The following is an 11,835-nucleotide window of genomic DNA, read 5'->3' on the forward strand; positions in this document are numbered from 1 at the left end:
CCTCTACCAACGAAGCGTGGGCCATGGTGGGCAAGCAGTTGTAAAGCAGTGTCTTGGATTTATAGAGCGCTGTGTTTTCCCAGTAAATCAGACACTTCTTCTTTAAAAAAAATTATTTACTGGCTTCGTTAAAGATACACTCTACTAACTATTAGGCTGCAGGCTACACTACAGAATTAAAGGGAAAAAAGGGCAGGCAATTAAATAAGTTCTTCTGTTCTGGAAACAGCTCTGTAAAACAAGATGCACCAATTCTCCTAAGACAAGAGCAGGCATGTGACAGAATTCTCCTGCCCATCTCTTTTTTTCTGGAGAGTTATGAATGTGGGACATTGGCTCTTCTGGAACTTTCCATCCTTGTTGAACATATTGCCATGCTCTCTTCCTAGCTGACTGCAGTGATAATTGTATTGGAAGGGTTCAATGCATGTACTTGTCAGAAAGGTTATTATGAGAGGGAGAGATTGAATAGGAAGCATGAATGGGTTGGAGATGAACAATCACGGGGTGAGTTAATAATATATATACGATGCTTTAGTGCATATCTCTTCACCCTTGTTTCATTCTGACAGACCTCCTGTAACACAGGTAGGTAGTGGCAGTCCCATTTTACACAGGAGGGAACTGAGGTTCAGTTTAGAAAAAATTTAAAATGTGCTGAAGGTCAGACAGTAGTAAAACCAGAATGCTGGTATCAGGTGTTCTGACTCCCTCTATTCTTTCCTCAGTGCCTGGGGCAGCATATTTTCTTTCTTTCTTTTTTTTTTTTTAAATTGGAGTATAGCCAATTAACAAGGTTGTGACAGTTTCAGATTGACCACAAAGGGACTCAGTCATACATACACATGTATTCATTCTCCCTCAGAAGAGGCATTCTATTTTCTGAGACAGAACTCCAGGCACATGGTTTGAGAAGGCTGAGTATTACAATATTTGCATCAGAATGATCCTGGCAAATGAAAGTGTTCCATCTTTACAAGGATGCCACACTTCTGGGCTCAAACTCACCAAATGTGAGCCATGGAAACCTCACAGCTGGGAGGCAGGGAGGCTATGGGTTGACGTGTAGAGAGATCAAAGTGAGCCAGAGTCTTGGCATCTCCTTCATCCCTGGAACCATCCAAGCAAACGCCATTTCTTCTTTTTGGTCACCAGATGGTCTCCCAGTGTAGACAGAACCTTAAAATACAACAGCCTTGAATCTGGTTGCTGATTTATGTGTATCACGGGCTTTTATTTACCTATTTGAAAATTGGCATTTTGTCTTGGGCAGCCCTGCCCTGAACTAATAGCTATGCTCTTTGTGACCTGGCAGCCAAAGTGAAAGAAGGAGAAAAAGATTAAAAGTTAAATCCTCACTTGCTTGTCTGTTGGCAAAAAGCAAAATTATATTCCCACTTCATTGGAGTGATTCTGTCTTTGGAAGCCAATTTCATTAATATTTAATAATAGTGATAGCATCAATAATATTAATAGAATCCTTTCCAAATGCATAGAACTTGGGAGTTTGCCGAATGCCTACTAAACGGCTGCAGGCATTGCACATTCAACTGGTCCACATTGAGCTGTTTGCTTTGATGTTGCCTTCTTTTGGTGTTCTCTGACTCAGGAATTGTCCCTACCCTGGGTTCTGATCTCTACTGCTCTCTACACCCAAGAAATTTCCCAGTGATGCCAGTTCTTTCTCTGATTTTTCTCAACTTATCCATCTTATCCTCACTGGCAACTCCAAATCAACTTGGGGCAGGACAGGCCCAGCCTTCTCCCATGGAAGTTGGAGAATGTTTTCATTTTTTACTTAAAAAAAAAATTAAGAAGAAAACTTCTTATTTGCATTGGGGTATAACTGATGAATAACATGGTGATGGTTTCAGGTGGACAATGAAGGACTCAGCCAAACGCACATGTGTCCATTTTCTCCCAAACTCCCATAAGAAGGGGGTTTGAAGAACATTTTTACAAGAGGTACACATGTTGAACCCTCTCAGTACCAAGTATAGACCTGGACATACAGGCCTGGGCAACTGGGCTGTGGACACTGGCCTCTGGGCAGTTGGAGGCTGCCATTTGGGACTTGAGATGCAGGATACAGGAGGTGCAGTTTTGATCCCTGGATTGGGAAGATCCCCTGGAGGAGGAAATGGCAAACCACTCCAGTATTCTTGTCTGGAAAATCCCACGGACAGAAGAGCCTGGTGGGCTTCAGACCATGGGGTTGCCAAGAGTCAGACATGACTTAGCGACTGAGCACGCATTTTGGGACTTGAAATTTGGAGAAAGAGCTGCAAATAAGCAGGGAAAGTTTGAAGCTGATTGCAGTCAGCACCAGCGCTTCAGCAGCATCCATATAAAGGCAGCAGAGGCGGGGTACCCATGGCCTTTGCAGTGTTCTGCCTGCAGCCCTGGGGGGAGCATCCGAGCTGCTTGGTCCCTTGAGTAGTTGCTTCTGATTCTCACTCATTTTCTTCTCTTAATTCTGTGAGCTACCTGGTAGCATTACAATAATTGTTTAATTTAACTCTGTTAGATCCTGTTGCTTGCAACCAAGGCCCCTGACTCTGACATGCTTCTGCATAGAAAGCCCCTACTGTGTGTAAGACATTGCCCAGAGTGTGATGAGGAAAAATAGGAAGAACATGGCAGCCTCGCAGGCTCTGTGAGCACACAAGTGCCTGCTGACTACTGTCTGGGACATAGTCGGGCGACATTGGTATGAACTTTTCACTAATTTGGCCTCATCCCCTCCAAACTAGTAAGAATAGATGGAAGACTCAGAGACACATCACTGAAAGCATTCGGATAAGAAAGGAAGTTTGCTTGCAGAGGAGGTTTTACAAGGACCAAATTGTCAAATACAAATTATGACATCTATTTAGAGGGGGGAAAAAAGCACAAGATTTGCAAAGTTACCAAGTTTATAGTTAGTCTGTTCTTGGTGGACAAACAACAGTTTTCTTGTATGATTATCCTGTGTCCCAAGAACAAGATAAATCTTCAGTTATCAGCTTTGAAAAATCAGGTATGAAACTGTTCTTTTAGTTATTTATAGGAGGGTTCAAGCTTTCCTTTCTTTTTGAAACTAGAACTGGACAGGGTAACCCTGTTTTTGTGCTGTTATGTATGGGTGTACAGTTGGTTCCTGCTGAGAAGGTAGGCAGTGTCTATCGCTGTGAACATTGAATTAGTGAGTACAGAACTGCTGCTCCCAGGGCAAATACAAGGCTAGTTTCCTGTCAACCGCTGGTTACAATATTTTCATCAACTGATCACTATGTAAGCTTAACTTAGGTGTGTTTCTGTTCAAAGACACCTTAAAAATATATTTTTGATTCATTAACGTTGAATTCAAAGCCAACACACTAAATCTCATGTCTGAATGAAGCCTATCAGACACAGTTAATTTCTCCATGGGGTGAATCACAGCCTTCTTTGCACTTTAGAACCCTAGGCCACACTCTAGCACTATGCTTGGGGCCATTTTAGACAGCAAAATCACCACCCAAAAGCACAAAAATGCAAAACATGTGGAATTAGATAAATTTTATTTAAATTTTAAAAAATATTTATTTATTTTGCTGCACTGGGTCTTAGTTGCAGCATGTAGGATCTTTGCTGCAGCACATAAACTCTTAGTTGCAGCATGTGTGATTTGTTCTCCGACCCAGGATTGAACCTGGGGCCCCTGCATTGGGAGCATGCAGTCTTAGGCACTGGGCCACCAGGGAAGTCTCCTAAATAGACTTTAAAAAGAACCTTTGTTTATGGTTTTGGAGGTGAAACAAAAAGTGTGTGTTCCACCTTCGATGGGGACAGATGTGTTGGACGATCTCTGACCCTCTGCATAATGGCTCCTTCATGCCTCCTTGACCCCAGTTTGGACACTGCTGCTGCTGCTAAATCGCTTCAGTCGTGTCTGACTCTGTGCGACCCCATAGACGGCAGCCCACCAGGATCCCACGTCCCTGGGATTATCCAGGCAAGAACACTGGAGTGGGTTGCCATTTCCTTCTCCAATGCATGAAAGTGAAAAGTGAAAGTGAAGTCGCTCAGCAGTGACTGACTCTTAGCGACACCATGGACTGCAGCCTACCAGGCTTCTCTGTCCATGGGATTTTCCAGGCAAGAGTCCTGGAGTGGGGTGCCATTGCCTTTTCTGCAGTTTGGACACACCCCCAGTTGATTCACTGTCTTTGGTTTTCTTTCCTGCCAGTCCCGCTGGGCTGTGGGGCAGGGGCGGCCGTCCTTCCTAACCTTCCTCTCCAGAGGGTCCTCTGAAACATGATTCTGTTTCTTCTTCCTTCTCCCCATTCCTCCTCCTCCTCTCACCTTCTCCCGTTTACCTCCCCCATCTCTCCTTGTTCTCACTTGGCTTTATCCAAGTAGGCAGCCCAGTGGATTTGTATCAATAAGAAGCAATCAGAAGCAGCCATAATACTTGCAATCAATATATAATTGCATCAGGGTTATTCCATTACCTCGGGCTGTGCACGCTGATTACCGCCGAGGCCTCGTGATTCCAGCAGTCATTTCTCTCGGCTTCGGGGTTTGGTGGAGGAGCAGGTGGGAGGGCTGTGAGGCTGAGTCCAGGGCACCCTCCTCAGGCCCTGGAGATTGCAGGGCCTGGCAGGGTCCAGGTCAAGAGAGACACCAGGAAACCAGGCCCAGGCTGACAGTCTGCTGGGCTCCAGGAGGGTGGCTCCAGGGTGGCCTGTGGTCAGACAGCAGCATCAGTGAGATTAGAGAAGAAGGTGGCAGTCTGGTAGCAGTTTGGAATGATTTTCTTGGATAGAGGGTTGTGCCCCATCATGGACCCCTGTACCACACTAACTGATGTTTAATTTATATCCCACGTTTCGGTGCGTATGTGCTAAGTGGTGTCCAACCCTTTTGAGATCCTATGGACAGTAGCCCGCCAGGCTCCTCTGTCCCATGGGATTCTCCAGGCAAGAATACTGGAGCAGGTTGCCATGCCCTCCTCCAAGGGATCTTCCCAACCCATGTCTCTTGTGGCTTTTGCATTGGAGGCAGATTCTTCACCAGTGAGCCACCGGGGAAGCCTGTTCCACGTTTCAGTACTGACAGTGTTTCCTCATACGCAACTTAACAGCAACTCTGTGGGCTGATCATGGTAATTCCCATTTTACAGATGAGGAACCTGAGTCCCAGAGAAGGGACAGGGCTCACTGCCACTCAGCTTGGAAACAGAGAAGCTGTGACAAATTCAAGATGGACTTTAAGGTTTGAATTCAAAATTAAATTCAAGGTTTAGGGTGATTTCTAGTATCCAGAAACAGTCAATCCAACAAGCAGAAAACCCCGTTGCTTTTTTAGAGCACTTCCAAAGACATTGCATTTGGCTTTTTCAGCAATTGTATGAAAAAGGTAGCAGAGTATATGATGCCCATTTCGCAGATAAGAAGAATGAGGTTCAGATTAGGATGATTAACTGTCTTGGTTTGCCTGAGACTAAGGAAATGTTCCTGGGATTTTCAGAGCTAACCAGGTAAGTCCCAGGGCAAGTTGGTCACCTTTGTTCAGGTAGAGAGCTCTGTTGATTTAGTACAGTGGCTGAGGGATTGGTGTCATTCCCATAGCACTAAATTAAATGCTAGTGTGAGCATCCCTGGTAGCTCAGTTGGTAAAGAATCTGCCTGCAATGCAGGAGATCCTAGTTCATTTCCTGGGTCAGGAAGATCCCCTAGAGAAGGGCATGGAAACCCACTCTAGTATTCTTGCCTGGAGAATCCCACGGGCAGTAGAGCCTGATGGGCTTCAGTCCATAAAGTCACTCAGAGTCGGATATGACGGAAGCGACTGAGCACACACTGTGCACTGTGGCCTGCTTTGTCGTTGGTAATAATAGCAGACTCTTACATAACGGTGCACGTACAGCATGCTCGGCACTGTTCCAAGAGCTTTATGAATAGTAACTCTGTGTTTGGGAATCTTCAGATAATTCTTTTGCACAGAAGAGAACTGAAGCACAGAGAGGTTAAACACTTTGTCCAAGAGGTTAAACACTATGTCTAGTGAGTGCAGGCTAGAACCAGGATTGGAATGTATAATAAGTCATTTGTCTCCTAAGTCATAGGTTTCTATTGACTCTTTAATTTTGGTTAAATGCTGAGACAACAGCAAGTATTGTCAGTATGAAGTTAAAGAAAGTAAAACCAAGGCAGAGGGTAAATTCTTGTTAAAAGAGTGGATAAATGAATGAATGGGAAGATTCCTATAACTGCTAAGATTACAAAATAAATGTTACCAGATCTCCCCATATATGATGGCATACTAGTCAGCAATCAAAAAGAAACAACAAAGATGAAAATTAAAAAAAACCCCACAATATGTTGAGGAAAAGAAGCCTGATGCAAAAGCCAAGTTCCTATAAAATTTAGAGTTGATGAAGTTCAAAAATAGAACAAATCTACAGTGATAAATTTCAGAATTATGGTTACTTATGGGAGGTGGATACTGACTGGAAGAGGACAGGAGGGAAATTTCTGGGGTGATGGAGATGTTCCATACCTTGATAGGGACACTTGTCACATGGCTGTGTATATTTGGTGATACTCACTGAATTTGTGCACAAAAGATCTATGCATCTCATATGTAAATTTTACCTCCAAAAAAGAAAAAAAACTCAAAAGAACAGACGAAATGAAAGAGACAGGATATAAAACTAGAGGTGTCTGATCCTATGGGCATGTTCTATCTGCTGTTTGGATGTAAAGGACTTACTTCCATGTACAGGCCATCATAAATTGGGGTCCCGGTGGGCCACCAACATTAGCACGGTGATCACAGGTGGAGGAACCATGAACATCTGAAGCCAGTTGAGTTGTCTTAACTACGTGCCTTCTCTGGCAATGCTGTAACAGCCCTGCATATGGAGATGGATTAGATCCAGCCCCTGCCTGGAGCAGCTTCCAGCTGGGGAGGAGGCAGTACAAGGAAGACTGACCACAGGTAACAGCCTTGTAATAGTCCTGGGCAGGACTCCCAGGAACAGGGATGCTGGGCATGTTACAGAGTGACAACTGTAGGGAATAAGGATGCAGTTCATCTACTCCATGTGGAATATGAGGTAGGAGCATGTTGTGTGAAAGAAGGCTTCTCTGGTGGCTCAAACGGTAAAAAGCCTGCCTGCAATGTGGGAGCGGAGAAGGCAATGGCAACCCACTCCAGTACTCTTGCCTGGAAAATCCCATGGACAGAGGAGCCTGGTGGGCTGCAGTCCATGGGGTCGCTAAGAGTCGGGCACAACTGAGCGACTTTACTTTCACTTTTCACTTTCATGCATTGGAGAAGGAAATGGCAACCCACTCCAGTGTTCTTGCCTGGAGAATCCCGGGGACAGCAGAGCCTGGTGGGCTGCCATCTATGGGGTCGCACAGAGTCGGACACGACTGAAGTGACTTAGCAGCAGCAGCAGCAATGTGGGAGACCGGGTTTGATTCCTGGGTTGGGAAGATCCCCTGGAGAAGGAAATGACAACCCACTTTAGTATTTCTTGCCTGGCAAATCCCATGGATAGAGGAGCCTGGCAGACTACAGTCCATGGGGTCACAAAGAGTCAGACACAACTGAATGACTAACACTTGTGGAAGATGCAGAAACTCAGGAACTGCAGTTGGGGCACCACTTGGGAGCCGGGTCATCAGAAAATCTGATATCCGTTGGGTCTCAGGCACCAAGTCAGTGTGGTCTAGCTCAGCTTTACTCCTTACCAGTGTGAGACCTTGGGTGGTTGCTATATCCTCTGTTCCTTGGTTTCCTCATCCAAAATAAGGATGGTGGGAATAATGACAGTACTTACCTCTGAGATGTCAGAATTACTGTAATCACAAGTCTTACCAGTTTAGAGCTCTTAGGAGCTTCTGTGGCATTCCAGTAGTTAGGAATCTGTGCTTTGAATGCAGAGGATGCAGTTTCAATCCCTGGTCAGGAAACAAAGATCCTACATGCCACATAGCATGGCCAAAGAAAAAAATTGGAGTTCTTCTAATGGTACTCACTGAAGGCACACTTGGCTGCCAGCCCTGGGCAGGGCTCCACCTGGAGGTTGTGGTTAATTATCTCCAGGGATGGATTGAGGGGCATGCATGACAGGCACTAGGTGGGTCCTAATGAGAGAAATTCCATGGATGGAGGAGCCTGGTGGGTTACAGTCGTGGGGTCACAAAGAGTTGGACACGACTGAGAATGCACCACCAGTGAAAGAAAGAGGACAAATTACTATTATCCCAATTCACAGGACAACATATGAAGGCCCAGGGAAGCAAACACTTGCCAGAGACTGCACAGACAGTTAGTGACAGACCTGGGGCTACATGTCAGTCTTCCTGCTTCCTTGTCAGTACTGCACACACCTGCTTAGAGACCTGCCACCCTCTGCAGCCCTCAGGACTCATCACCTGGCCCTGTGCAGGAGCGACCTTGATCAGGAACCAGGGCTGCCTGTCTGATCTTCGGTTTGTATCCTGTAGGGCATCCTGCCTGGGACTTCGCTGGTGGTTAGGCAACATCCTCATTACATTCTGGCTGGTATTTATGTCAGAGACACCTGTCATCATGTCACCTTGTCACCTTGATCACATATTTAGCTGTCAGATGCAGAAGCTCAGTAGCTGAGAATCTGCCATTTTTACAGAGCATGTTGTTCTTCACTGGGAGTCTCTGATCTTGACCCCAATCTTTGCTCTCGTTTTCATGTCTTCAGACCTGGCGGTGTCTATATCAGCAGCAAGTCTCCCCTGTCCCATTCCCCAAAAGATAGAGAGAGAAAAGAGCAGGAGGAAGGTCTTTAGCTAATAACCAGGGTGGGGAGGGACAAGGAGCCTCCCACCACTAGGAGACTGACAGGGCAGAGCTATGAGGAGTGGGTGTGGCAGCAGCAGGATGGGTGGCAGTGGAGACTCAGGGAGGCAGCAGCCGTGGCTGGCAAAGGCTAGAAGCAGGGTTGGGGCAGCAGGCTGGCAATAGCTGGCCCAACTTCCTGCATGGTCTAGTGTGATGGGACTCAGGGCATGTTCCCCATGAGTAGCCTTCTTAACATTTGCAACAAGAGAAATTTCTGAGTACTGGACTCCTCTCAAACCAGAGAAAAATAAGGGGAGTCAATTCTCATCATTATACTCACGCAGAATTGGTTGAGTTGGTTTGTTTCCAAACTCATTCATTCATTCACCCATCCATCTATCCATCCATCCATTCAACAGTGACTGACAAGTGATAAATACAGCACCTGTTTTGCATCCAGAAATCAGAAAAAAATTTTTGGCTAAAATGGAGATTATAAAATCTTATTTGGGGTTGGTAACACAGATTTTATAACATTAGTTTCCTCCCTGTGAGATTAAGAAATACCTTAATACATCGTAATCAACAAGATACATGAAAATGGTGTGTGGTACTATAGGAGCAGCACATTTAAGACCTACTCAAGCATGGCATTGGTAACAGATGTCCATTTTTAGCCAGAGGAACCAATGCACTCTTCTCTGCTGAATTTGAAGGACGTAGTTGATGGGGGAAGTCCTCTTGGACCCTGAGAAAGTGCCTTGGTTTTCTGTGAAGACTCAATGAAGCCTCTGCCTCACTGACCTTGGGGCCCTGAAATTGGGACTAGTTGCTGTCACATGTCTCGTAGCGCCGTATCTAAGAAGAGGCTTTCACAAGTGTCCAGGTGCTGATTGGCTGGTGTATAGCCTTTCATGCGTTTAGAGTTTGTGTTTCTGTCAAGGATGCCAGTGTGTGCTATGATGTGATTAGCGTCAGAAGTATTTGGTCTCTCTAAGGTCGAGCAATGTGATATTCTGTTGAGTATTGCTAGGACATGATAGCGTGAGCCTTACAATTTGCTGTTTGTGTTGAAACTCTATACAACCTACTAGCTGAGAAGTGTGCAAGGCCCAGGGCAAACCGCATGTCCTCCCTAATGACAACCATTGGTCTGGGGGTGAGAGAGTCCATTCCTAGGCAGGTTGATAAGAAGTCCGGGGGTCCCTGAGGAGGAGAGAGGGGTCTGGGGTTCTTGAGGAGAGAGGGGTCTGGAATTCTCCAGGAGGAGGAAAGGACAAACTTTTTTTTTTCCCCTCTATAATTCTTAGTCTTAGTCACATAAAACGGATTTTCTTTAAGCCTGGAACTGATGATTACACAACAAACAAGGTTTAAACTCTGTACTAGGGATTATATAACAACAACGTATCCTGCTTGAGGACAGTTTCTTTCCTGAAAACCGGAGTGGATCCGGTTCAGTTCAGTTCAGTTCAGTTCAGTTGCTCAGTCTTGTCTGACTCTTTGTGACCCCATGAACCACAGCACGTCAGACCTCCCTGTCCACCAACAACTGCCAGAGCCTACCCAAACCCATGTCCATTGAGTTGATAATTATCCATCCATCTCATCCTCTGTCATCCCCTTCTCCTCCTGCCTTCAATCTTTCCCAGCATCAGGGTCTTTTCAAATGAGTCAGCACTTTGCAAAGTATTGGAGTTTTAGCTTCAACATCAGTCCTTCCAATGAACACCCAGGACTGATCTCCTTTAGGATGGACTGGTCCAAGGGACTCCTTGCAGTCCAAGGGGCTCTCAAGGGTCTTCTCCAACACACAGTTCAAAAGCATCAATTTTTCGGTGCTCAGTTTTCTTTATAGTCCAACTCTCACATCCATACATGACTACTGGAAAAACCATAGCCTTGATTAAATGGACCTTTGTTGGCAAAGTAATGTCTCTGCTTTTTGATATGCTGTCTAGGTTGGTCATAACTTTCCTTCCAAGGAGTAAGCGTCTTTTAATTTCATGGCTGAAATCACCATCTACAGTGATTTTGGAGCCCCCCAAAATAGTCAGACACTGTTTCCACTGTTTCCCCATCTATTTGCCATGAAGTGATGGGACCAGATGCCATGATCTTTGTTTCCTGAATGTTGAGCTTTAAGCCAACTTTATCACTTTCCTCTTTCACATTCATCAAGAGGCTCTTTAGTTCTTCTTCACTTTCTGCTATAAGGGTGGTATCATCTGCATATCTGAGGTTATTGATATTTCTCCCAGCAATCTTGATTCCAGCTTGTGCTTCCTCCAGCCCAGCATATCTCATGATGTACTCTGCATATAAATTAAATAGGCAGGGTGACAATATACAGCCTTGATGTACTCCTTTTCCTATTTGGAACCAGTCTGTTGTTCCATGTCCAGTTCTAACTGTTGCTTCCTGACCTGCATACAGGTTTCTCAAGAGGCAGGTCAAGTGGTCTGGTATTCCCATCTCTTTCAGAATTTTCCACAGTTTATTGTGATCCACACAGTCAAAGCCTTCATGGATCTGATAGGATCTTTCTATTGTTAAGTTCTAATCCTGTTATCCTAAAATATAAATTATGGGACTGGGTCTGGCAAAATTTTCACAAACTTGAGACATTCTTTTGATTTATTGTAATAACTAATTTAAAAAGTATATAATTCCCTTGCTAACACTAGCAAGGGAGGCACTTACCATCTCCCTTCTGATGTCTAAATCAGAAGCTTTCTCTGTCACTTTTCTTATTTTAATAAAACTCTGCTACACAAAAGCTCTTGAGTGATCAAGCCTGGTCCCTGGTCTCGAAGCTAAATCTTCTTCAGAGATCACAAATCTGACATCATTCACCATAAGCTATCATCTTGGGGGTTCATCTGGGATTTTCAGGACAAAGTAAGAACACCCAGAGCTGTAGCCTCTCTGCTTTCTTAGTATACACGTATTCTGCTTTATTTTATTAACTCTTTGGTGTGCTTGTGTGAATGAATGACATGCCCTGTATGAAGCAAGTGATGAGCCCTGCTCTGT

This window comes from Bos mutus, chromosome 8 (genome assembly GCF_027580195.1).
Source record: "Bos mutus isolate GX-2022 chromosome 8, NWIPB_WYAK_1.1, whole genome shotgun sequence".
In the NCBI taxonomy this organism is placed as follows: Eukaryota; Metazoa; Chordata; class Mammalia; order Artiodactyla; family Bovidae; genus Bos; species Bos mutus.